The sequence below is a fragment of the Dipodomys spectabilis genome, unplaced genomic scaffold (genome assembly GCF_019054845.1).
Source record: "Dipodomys spectabilis isolate Male_0828 unplaced genomic scaffold, ASM1905484v1 ptg000032l, whole genome shotgun sequence".
Lineage (NCBI taxonomy): Eukaryota > Metazoa > Chordata > Mammalia > Rodentia > Heteromyidae > Dipodomys > Dipodomys spectabilis.
In genome coordinates this window covers 4,538,831-4,551,121 of record NW_024870709.1, presented here as the reverse complement: position 1 = coordinate 4,551,121, position 12,291 = coordinate 4,538,831, and positions in this window count along the sequence as shown.

Genomic DNA, 12,291 nt, shown 5'->3' with positions numbered 1-12,291 from the left:
ATAAAATTGATTACCCATGAATGAGGGGTATTATGGTCTAAATATGAAATGTCCCAAGGGTTCCCATGATAAATACTGGGTCACCAGTTGATATCACTCTTGATTTTTCCTAGGTTCTGGGACTGTAACTGAGGGTGTGGGCACTGTCCACTGTTCCCTGAGCTTTTATACAAAAGGCTAGAGTTCAACTACTTTGAGATACAGCTCCACTTCCGGATTTTAACAGGTTAATTACAGAAATAGCCTCATGATCTTTCATTCTCCAGCTGTCTTTGAACCATGATCCTCAGCTCTCAGTCTCCTAAAGTAGGTAGGGTTACAGGCATGAGCCACTAGAGCCCAGCTTGGTGACATGGTTTCTTTGCAAGTTTTGGAACTTTGAGGAGGAGAATTTCACTGGTGGAATTAGATGTCTGGGTTGGGTATGGCTCATTTCCTATCAACTCTGCTCTTGGCGATATGCTGCTTCACTGTAGTCTCAGAATAAAACCTGTAAAATCATGAATAAAATAAATGCTGATAACCCCTAGTTTTGACATGTAGGTAGTCATATAGATAAGAGAAAGCACCAATAGCATAATCTTTTTGAAAGACTAACTCAAAGTTCAACCAAATCAGTATCCAGAAATGGGAATTTTCAGGAGGGATGTGGGGCTAAGGGGAGAGGGGTAGAAGAAGGAAGGGGAGAATGAAGGGGGAAGGCTGGAGAATACAGGCTAGAATTCATTGTATGTACCACACAATTGAGAAATATAAGGGAATGGGTGGTTCAAAAGTGGGTGAAGATGTTGATATGGTATGCAGATCAAAATGTATTGTACACATAAACTGCTTTGTTAAATGGCAAGAATATTCAATACATAACCTGAAATTAAGATAAATAAGTGAGGGGGAAGGGTAGGGAGGAGTGGGTGAAATTGCTTAAAGGGATGACAGTGATCAAGCTGTGCTGTATTCATAAACTGATTTGGTGAATTGAAACTCCTTTATACAACTACTTAAAGATAATAACAATAATCTAAAAAAAACTACCCTGCAATCTAAAACAAAAACCAAACCAAACTGATGTTGTATAGACAAGATGTGTGCCAGGCTAAGCTGTGGCTTTTAGGAGTTCATTTAATTGTGTCTTACAGAGAATGATTGTTATCTTTGCAATTTTCCCCAACAGGAATCTTCTCTGCCACTACGGATGTTGTGAAAACAGTTGCGCACAATACCACTACTAGAATAAAACACAACATCTTCACAACAGCCAAGTCACCCAAACAAACTAGGTGTGCATCAACAAGTGGATGAAAAAAAATGTGGCCTATAGATACACAATAGTTTTAATTCACTTGTAAAGAGGAACACAATTTTAATATTGGACAAAACATGAATGGAATGTGAGATGATAATATTCAGCAAAATAATCCAGATTAATAAATACAAATATTGTATCTATTCTACTGTAGATTTGAACAAAAAGTAGTTATGAAAGTATGACAGGAAGCTGGGTGCTGGTGACTTTTGCCTATCACCCTAGCTACTTAAGAGCCTGAGATTGTACAGTCCAGAGTTACAGTACAACTAAGGCAGAAACTACACAAGGCTTCCCTGTGAAGAGCTAGATGAGGTGAAAGACTTGAGGTTTGTGTAGTTCCTAGCTATGATGGGAAATGTAACATAGGAAGATAAAACTCAAGTTACGAGAATTTACCTGAAAAAGAGCCAAAATTCAGTGTTGGAGCGTAACTTAGCAGTAAAAGCATTTTCCTCACTTGAGGACCTGATCTAAACCACAGTATTTTCAAAAATAAATAAATACATAAATAAATAAAATGAAATGAAAAGAAGAAAAACTAAGATAAGGGCATTTGAGAAAATTAAAGAAACAGTGGACCCCATTGTCAATGTCTAGTGCGTTGGGGTCCCTGGGTAAGGGTCACGAAATCACCAGGACACAGGGGATGCAGTGTGCAAACAGCAATTGCCACTGCAGGCTGTGCTTTATGGTTAGTAGGTATTTAAAGACAAGCAAGCATAATCTTTGCCAAGATTCAGTCAGAAGACATTCACACAAAAATTTCAACAGATACATTTTTACTTGACCTATGAGACAATGTCTAGGTATATTATTATCTAAACTATTTTAGAGCAAACTCAAACCACTTCTCCCATCTCAGGAAAATGCTTGACCAGTTGTTCATCTATGCTTAAGCAAGCAGAAGAGCCACTTCCTCAGCTCCCAGGAGTCTGTGACATGTGTTTTGAGATAGGGAGAGAGAACATTTTCACTCTCTAGCCTGGCGTTCCAAGAGCTTTCCTAATCCCAAACACAGTCCTCAGATAATCCTGAGGCTGGAGCCTGCATCATTCTGCCCTCTCAACATAGACCCCGAGTCTTCACAATCCCCATGAACAAGCTGGGAGATACAGGAGAGGGAACAGAGGGAGCAATATGAACATTATACATTATATAAACATATGCAAAATGCATAAGCCCATCTTTAAAATTAATAAGGGTTAATATATAAAGTAAAACAAAACAAGCCAATGTTTCACATCAAGCAACTAAATCTATCACATTGCCCAAATCTTTTATTTAAAAAATTTGTTATTGAAACAATGGATTCAGTTAAAGGGGACAAAAGAAATATCACATAACCTGACAGTTTATGTGAGTAATAATTTATTTTATGAGAACCAACTGTCTATAGAAAAGATAAAGTACATTTTAAACCTTCACAAGCAGTGTTCACTAAAATACAGAGTGATGCTATGTTGATTAAATATCCCTTATCAGGACAGACTCTGGGTTCTGTTATCTGTAACAACATAGTTATCTCTCACTGACTGGCTATTTGTCTAAAATATATAAAACATATGAAAATGGTTTATACATATATATTCGGAATAAAAGCCTTCAGTTCTTCTATAGTCACATAAAAATAAAAATGAGCAATTTAAGAATGTTTAAATAGGGATACAGGTTGACCCATTGTAACAATGAGATGTAGAAGACACTATGTTGAAAAACAAACTTTACAATTTAGGCAGGGCGGTGGGGGGGAGGCTGAGTGTAGTTGTGGAGGTGGGAGGGAGGGGATAGTAGGGAAAAAACAAAGGATGAGGCAGCAATGCTTGATAAGAAATGTACGCATTACCTTGCTCATGTAACTATAACCCCTCTGTACAGAATTTTCACAATAAAAGACTTATTCATAAAAAAAATGTTGAGCTAGATGAAGATCTATTTTATATCTGAATTGTGTGTTTTCTAGTCTTGAGATATCACATAAGACATCTTTTCTGATCCTCAGCTTGCTCCTTTAAAACCAAGACATAGAGGTTTGTGTCTGTCTCCATGTAAGATTAAATTTAAAGTAAAATTCCCAGTGTTTTTTGAAAAGTAAATCATATTAATGCACAATTTTACAGTCATTATAAAATGTTCAGTCACATAAAATAAAATAATAACTAAATTTAACACAAGCTAACTGAAAATCCTATATCAATGTGGATTATAAATGTTATTATTGATTATCAGAGGACTTAAAATAAAATACGTATATGAATCACCTTATGGGAAGCCCAACACATATTAAGCCAAATTAACATGTTTCCTGTCAAATTCATTCCATTTTTACATTTTGGTACTTCAATTGGTGTTTTAATAGCAAATATATATGTAATTTAAAAAGGATGGAACTTAATTAGAATGAATGATTTTCATATTAATTTAAGAAAAGATATAATTTAAAATAATTTTGTGGGAACTAAAGCTATTTCCTCTAAACTCAGGAACGAGACAAGGATGTCCACTCTCTCCACTTCTCTTCAACTTAGCATTAGAATACCTAGCTACAGAAACAAGACAAGATGCAAACATAACGGGGATCCAAATAGGGAAAGATGAAGTAAAACTCTTCTTCTGTGCAGATGACATGATCTTGTATTTAAAGAATTCCACGGAATCTGCTCCCAAATTACTCTAGCTATTTGAAACTTTGGCAAAGTAGCAGGGTATAAAATTAACCCGCAAAATCAATGGCTATTCTATATGCCAACAATGAGAAGAGCGTGGCTGAAATCAGGAAAGCAACTCCATTCGTAATAGCCCCACAAAAAATAAAATACCTAGGAATTAACTTAACCAAAGAAATGAAGGACCTCAATGATGAAAACTTTAAAAACCTGAAAAAAGAAATCAAAACAGAACTTAGAAAGTGGAAAAAACCTCCAATGCTCCTGGAATGGAAGGATCAACATCATGAAAATGGCAATACTTCCTAAGGCTATCTACAAATTCAGTGCAATACCTATCAATATTCCACCCTCATTCTTCAATGAAATAGAAGAGGCAATCCAAAAATTCATATGGAACAATAAAAGACCCCAAATAGCAAAAATAATCCTTAACAGAAAGAACAGTGCTGGAAAAATATCAATACCAAATTTCAAACTCTACTACAAAGCTATAATAATCAAAACAACTTGGTACTGGCACAAGACGAGACCTCAGGACTAATGGAATAGAATTGAAAACCCAGAAATGAACCCACAGACTTACAGCCACCTAATCATTGATAAAAGAGCTAAAAAAATACATATAATGGAAGAATGACAGCCTCTTCAATAAAAGGTGTTGGCAAAATTTGTTAATCACCTAAAGAAAACTAAAGCTAGAACCTTACATATCACCCTGCACCAGAATCAACTCCAAATGGATCAAAGACCTTGGAGTCAAAGCAGACACCTTGAAAACATTACAGGATAGAATAGGAGAAACCCTAGGTCTCCTTGGCACAGGTTGAAATTTTCTTAATAGAGACCCAGAAACACAACAAATCAAAGAAAGGTTGGACAAATGGAATTGCATGAAATTGCAGAGCTTCTGCATGGCAAATGACATAGCTAGCAAGATCAATAGAAAGCCCAGGAATTGGGAGAAGACCTTCACTAGCCATACAACAGACAAGGGTCTCATATCTAAAATATACTTGGAACTCAAAAATTTAAATCCCCCAACAACAAATCCTCAAACAAACAACTGCTCAATAAATAAGTGGGCTGAAGACTGAAAGAGAAACTTCTCTGAAGAGGAAATAAGAATGGCCAATAGACGCATGAAGAAATGCTCAACCTCCCTAGCCATAAAAGAAATGCAAATCAAAACAACATTGAGATACCACCTCACCCCAGTTAGAATGGCTATAATTAAGAACTCTAATAACAACAGATGCTGGAGGGGATGTGGACAGAAGGGAACCTTACTGCATTGTTGGTGGGAGTGTAAACTTGTTCAACCAGTTTGGAAAGCAGTATGGAGGTTCCTAAAAAGACTCCACATAGAGCTCCCCTATGACCCAGCAATCCCACTTTTGGGCATTTACCCAAGTGTTTACAAACAAGACCACACTAAAGCTACCAGCACAACTATGTTTATCACAACATTATTTACCATAGCCGATATGGAACCAACCCAGATGCCCCTCAGTAGATGAATGAATCAAGAAAATATGGTATATGTACACAATGGAATTCTACGCCTCCATCAGAAAGAATGGCATTGCCCCATTTGTTAGGAAATGGAAAGATTTGGAGAAAATTATATTAAGTGAAGTAATCCAGGCCCCAAGAAACATAGGTCTCATGGTTTCACTTATTTGTAATCACTAGTATATGTCTGAGACAAGCAGAAAAAAGTCAGATAAGATGATGTTAAGTGAAATGAACCCCAAGACACAAGTGTTTTATTTTTCTTGCTTGCTCTTTTTGTTGCTTTGTATGTCCCTCCCCCATGGTATAACACCTGTTTTCACTGTATTTGATGCTGGTATAATTTGGGGAGTAGAAGGGAAACAAACAAACTTTTTAAATAGGGATACAAGTTGACCCATTGCAACAATGAAATGTACAAGATGCTATGTCAAAAAATGAACTTTACAATTTAGGTGGGGGGAGAATGTAATTGTGGAGGTGGGAGGGAAGCGATGGTAGGGGAAAAACAAAGGAGGAGGCAACAATGCTTGATAAGAAATGCATACATTACTGTGCCCATGTTATTGTAACCCTTCTGTACAGTATTTTTACAATAAAAGCTTATTTTAAAAAATCATTTTGTGGGAAAACAATTTGCTGAATAGATTCATAAACCTTCCATCATAGACTTTTATGGATTTACATAGAGAAAAATAAATTAGTGGTGCTGTGGCTTAATGTGTTAGAGCACTAGCTTTGAGCAAATAGTGCTCAAAGACAATGTCCAGGCCCTGAGTTCAAGCTCTGAAGCTGACAGAAACAAATTTCTGCTAATATTTTTTAAATTTTATTGTCAAGGTGATGTACAGAGGTGTTACAGTAACGTAAGTAAGATAATTATTACATTTCTTGTCTAACTTATTACCCATTCCCTAATTTTTCTCCCTCTTTCCCTCCTCCCCAACCCCCACTCAAGTTTACAGATCATTTTCAACATATTGTCTTGTTAGTATCACTGTTGAATAGGTTCCCCCTTTGTCCTTTGTCTCACCATTTTGTTGTTCCCTTCCCTTCCCTAGTTCAGATCAACATATATGCAATAATCAGGGTACCAAAACTAAATGCATTGACAACAGGGATAAACCATAAGGGGGAAAACTACACCCCCCCCCCCACACACACACACAAGAAATCATGTAGTACATTGAGAACAACAACAAAGAAAAACCTCTTGCGTCCATGTCTTGTGGATTATTTCTCTTAGCATCATCTTATATGATCATATGTACATAGCTATTGAGCTATTCTACTTATCTGCTAAGATTATCCTAGATATACACTAATTATTACAAATAAGGGAGACTGTAGGGTCTATGATTTGGGGTCTGGCTCATTTTACTTCATATGATTTTTTCCAAGTCCTTCCATTTCCTTACAAATTCAGCAGTGTCATTCTCTCTGATGGAAGCATAAATTCATATACATATATATATATATATATATATATATATATATATATATACACACACACACATATATATATATCACATTTTTTGAATGCATCGACATTTATCAAAACATATACACCTGGTGAATAAAAATCCTAAGCCTTCTAAGTATCTTACACAAAATGTAGGAAAAATTTTTCTTAGAAACTTGTAAGAAAATCAGGGAAAGCCCGTTGTGACAAATACAGAGAGAAGACAAAACCTTTGGGAGACAGACTAACATGGGGTTGAAGAATATTGAAATCCCAGAGTCTTCATGTTGACCCATATTAAGGCAGGCCAGGCTCTGTGAGCTTCTAGGTGTGGGGGCAGAAGAGCAACTCTTCTACATTAGAAATGACACCTGGATGTACATTCAGAAATGACAAGATATATAAAATTCACTCTGGACTAAAATGGTTAGACATTTTTATTTGACTTCTGAATGAAAAAGTATAATCCCAGGAGAATATAAAACTACAATAATCTGTATATTCATATATTAGATTTGCAGTATAATCTCTCATGAGAGATAATTAAGACCTGAGAACAATTGATAAATGACATCTGAGAAGAAGAAAGTATAAATCATAAAAAGATAATTGCTGTTCATCCAGTTATAGGAATTACTATTGATCATGGATTGTCATCCAAATATCTGTTGACAAGCCTAAGTTTAAGAAAATGGATATGAACCTATCCTAAATGAGAATCTGGAAAATAAAATTAGTAAAGAAGTGTGCAGACATTTAAAACCCATAGACTTTAAAATAAATATAACCTTGTTAAAAATAATGAGTGTGATGAAACATGACCAGGAAACAAGAAAGTATAAAATATTATATGACAGTTTAAAATTAATAAGATCTTATTAAAATGAATATATATAGATAGTTAGTTCAATGGAAGTTTAATCTAAAGAACAGACACAGATGAGAGATGGTCAGCAAATTGAATGACAGAATCCGTATGTCACAGAAAAGTAAGAGATGAAAATTGTGAAACCCAAGAAGATCCCTCTTTCCGTGCTTAGTGGTTCCAAATGGTACAAGGCCAGCTGCCAGTTTCTTACTAATCTAAAGATGGGCAAGATATTTGAAACTTTCCACACAATTTCTACACTTTCATTCTTTAGAAAGTTTATTTATTTTAAGTATTTTTCTTTTTGCTGTTTTTGTTTCCTTTTCATTGTGATTGTTCATTTATATGCCTTTGGAAATCTAAAGGTGGCACAGAAATGAAGGAACAAAAGGCAAACAAATGTAGGAATGGTACTCACCAGACACAATGTGGAAATGAACTATATAACTTGAAGGTGGAGATGGGAGGGAAAAACTGGGTCAGAGTAAGGGAAGGGTTGATATTACCTAAAGTGAAATGTGCTCTTTGCCTCACGTATAGACATGTAACCCCTCTCTCTTTAGCATTGCCAAATTAATAAAATATTTGTAGCAACAACAATTTTCCACTATCAAGTAATATATATTTAAAAGCTATGTATACTCATTCATTGTAAGTCATGAACACACAAAAAAGTGATTTATCAATCAAGAAGTGGTCTGGATGCTTCTAAAATTCATTGCAGTGAAGATAAGAAGCCAATCAGAAGAGGCAATAGACTGTTTCTAGTTAAGTCACATTCTTGAAAAGGTGAAACTATAGTCATTAAAACCAAGTGGTTATCAGGAGAATAAGTGGAGATGAAGCATTAAACAGGATATTTTAAGGTAGTGATTCTATTCTGTACAATACACTTTCATTGTGGCTAGGTGCCACAAGGAATTTGTTGAAACACATTGAGATTATAGCACAGGGTAAACTTTAATTCATGCAAATAAAACATTCTGTGCAAAGTTGAGAAAAATCACAAGATTGAGTGAGAAATGTCATAAAATAACTAACTGAACCGCAAATATGTAAAGGAGCCTCAAGGAGGAGGTAGGTAAAAAGGTGTTGACATTCAGCTAACATTGGAAGTAAGTGGCAGCCTCAAAATTAAACAGCAGAAAGTTGTACAACTATCTGCCTTGAAGTTTCGTGGGTGACGTTTTCTCCTTTAGAATATGGGTCAAAATTCTGGTAGTGATACATTTGTACTTAAATGAAACAATTAATTACATATGGAACAGATGAAAGATAAGTCACTGTAGAAGCTGTCTAAGTACAAGCAAGAGGAATACAGAACAAAAACACTGGTACTTCATTGCCTGGTTTAGCATTAGGTATGTCACTATGAATGGACATTTAGTTAACACAGATGCAGAAGGATATATACATTTTATATATATATATATATATATATATATATATATATATATATATATATATATATATAAATGTTTACATATATGAGCATACTCATTCACTTGTATATGTGGCTATAGTTTCTTACACTTACAGAAATTAGAAGAAAAATGCCCTCATAGCAATAAATGTACTTAGCATCTACTTCTTGGTTTGTTTGTTTGTTTTTTAAGTGTATTATTTTCCAAGGAAATAAATCAAGGAATCTTGGATAACGGGCTGACTTTAATACTTGAGCATGACAGATGAACTTGAGGATGGAATGTCATGCACTACCAAGCAAGTAAAGAAACGTTAAGGGCGGGAACTTCCTCCTGGGCGGAAGTTGGGTGGCCATGGCGTGGACAGAGGCGCGTCACTGCCGGGTGGGAAGCCAGGTTGATGCTTGTCAGAGCCCCTGGGACCATGGGCAGTGGGAAGGCCGAGGGCGCTGTAGGTGTGCGAGCACCTCCCAGGGGGCCGCCCAGGCATTTCCTTCTAGAAGGAAGCCAGGGGACAAAACAGCAGGAGACAGATGACACCTTGGCTCTAACAAGGAGTCTGTGACCTTCGCTGAGGTGTTTGTCAACTTCACCCTGGAGAAGTGGGCTCTGCTGGACCCGACCCAACAGAACGTGTACAGGAACGTGATGGTGGAGACCTTCTGGAACCTGGCCTCTTGGAAATGAAAAGGAAAACCAGACCCTTGGAAATAGAGAAGACCAAATCATTGATTAGTGTACACAAATACCCCTAGAAATCTAAGGTCATCAGAAGAGAAAGTACTGTCAGTGAATGATCAAAGGGTAAAGCCACGCGTGTCATCCGAGCTGCCTGCCAGGCTAAGCATTCTTAATCAGAAAATCCAGAATCGACCATATTCTGGTGCTGTAAACATCTGGAGCACCCACATCGCGTCGCTGGTGGAGATCTGTGATGATTCCAGTTTTAGAGAGTCTCTAGGAACATAGAGAAGTACACTGTGGAGACACCTTCAGTCCTATTCCAGAACATGCTATGAATAAGGAAACTCCCACGACATTGGAAGCAAGTGAAAGTCGTGTGCCATCCTTACATAGGTCCATTAAAGCATGTGCTTTTGCCAGCTCATCTGAGTATCAGAAATATAGAGGGAAGCCACGTGCATTTGAGGATTATGAAAAGCCGTCAGTCATCCCCAATGCCTTCAGGCATATGACAGAACGGATCTTGGAAAGAGATTCCATGATTATAAGAAAGGGAGAAATGCTTTGGGTTGTTCCAGTTCTGCTCAACTAGTGAACTCAGAATGGAGACAAACCCTACACATGCAAGACATGTGGGAAAACCTTGTTTTTCAAAGACATGAGAGAATTCACTCTGGAGAGAAACCTTTTGTATGTAAGCAGTGTGGGAAAGCCTTTAGCTCTTCTGGTTATGTTAAAGTTCACGAAAGGACTCACTCTGGGGAGAGACCCTATGTGTGTAAGCAGTGTGGAAAACCCTTTAGGGAATCCAGACATTGTCTGATCCATGAAAAAACTCACACTGGCCAGAAACCCCATATGTGTAAGCAGTGTGGAAAGTCCTTCTTTTCCTTGAGTAATGTTAGCAGACATGAACGAATTCACAGTGGAGAGAAACCCTTTTTATGTGAAGAATGTGGGAAAGCCTGCTCTTCCTTGAGTAAGGTTCGGAAACATGAACACACCCACAGTGGAGAGAGACCCTGCAGATGTGTGCAGTGTGGGAAAACGACGCACAAAAGCACTACCGCACACACACAGCGGAGAGAAGTCCTATGTGAACAAATGTGGCAAAGTCTTCACTGACTCCACCATAAAATAAGTCACAGAGGATAGAAACGCTATTCGTGCAATCAGTGTGAAAGAGCCTTCTCTCTGCTGGGTAATTTTCAAAGACATTAAAGGACTCACAATGGAAAGGAAGTTTTGTGTAAATATTGCTGGGAAAGCCTTCAGTTGTTCGAGTTACATTAAAATACACCAAAAAACTCACGCCGGAGAGGAAACCTACATTTGTCCGCAGTGTGGCAAAGCCTTTTCTTTAAGCCATGTTCGGACCCACACACACAGAAAGCCTGTGTGTGCAAAGAATGTAGACAAGTATTACTTTCATTGAGTGTGTGAAGCACACTCGAATTGTTTGGGAGCAACGTCTTATTGGTCTGGTATGCAATGACCTCCACAGCTGGCGTTTGTGACTTGGGGACATTGTGGAAACTTTACAAGATGGAGCATAGCTAGAAGAAATAATTTGAGGACATAAATCTTTTGTTTTGCCCAGCCCCTGGTCTTGCACTCTGCTTTCTGCTCATCACAAATCCTGACCTCAGCTGCAGGTTCCAACAGCCATCATGTTCTGGCTCACCATGGGACTGGGGTCTGTTGCTATTCTAAGCCTCTCAGCTACATTGTGGCTTCTTGTCCAAACACAAACAAGAATGGTAAATAATTAGTCCTCCATTTTAAAAAATGGTAAAAATAAATAAATAAAACCTATCCATATATTTATGGTTTATACTAAAATAATTCAGTAGACCATTAAAGCACTTCTACTGACAAACCTTGAAAATATTGAGCCATGATACATAAAATTGTATCACATTGTTATCTACATAATAAAATAGACATTCAATGACTTCTTTGTTGAGTGAATAAATAAATAATGGAAGGATAAAATATCCTTTGAAGAAAATGTCCAAATCATATATGCCGATACTTTGTCATCAAAATTGTCAAGCATAATAACCTACATCTTAAGGTTGGTCTCTGTGGAGTGAAAATATGTAACTTTACAGTTAGGAATAAACCAAAATTGTCCTACCTTTTGGATGATGAAAGTCATCATCAACCCTAATATTACTATCTTTTCCAAACTCTCAAAATCTCAGTCTCAATACGAAAAACACTTCATACAACCCTTAACTGAAACCATGTCGCAATGTGGAATACTAACTAAACACACTGGTTTTTTTAATACTTCCCCTGGTCTGTTGACCATCCTGCTAATTTATCACAATATTGTGATTATCCTCATCTATGGAATGAGCATA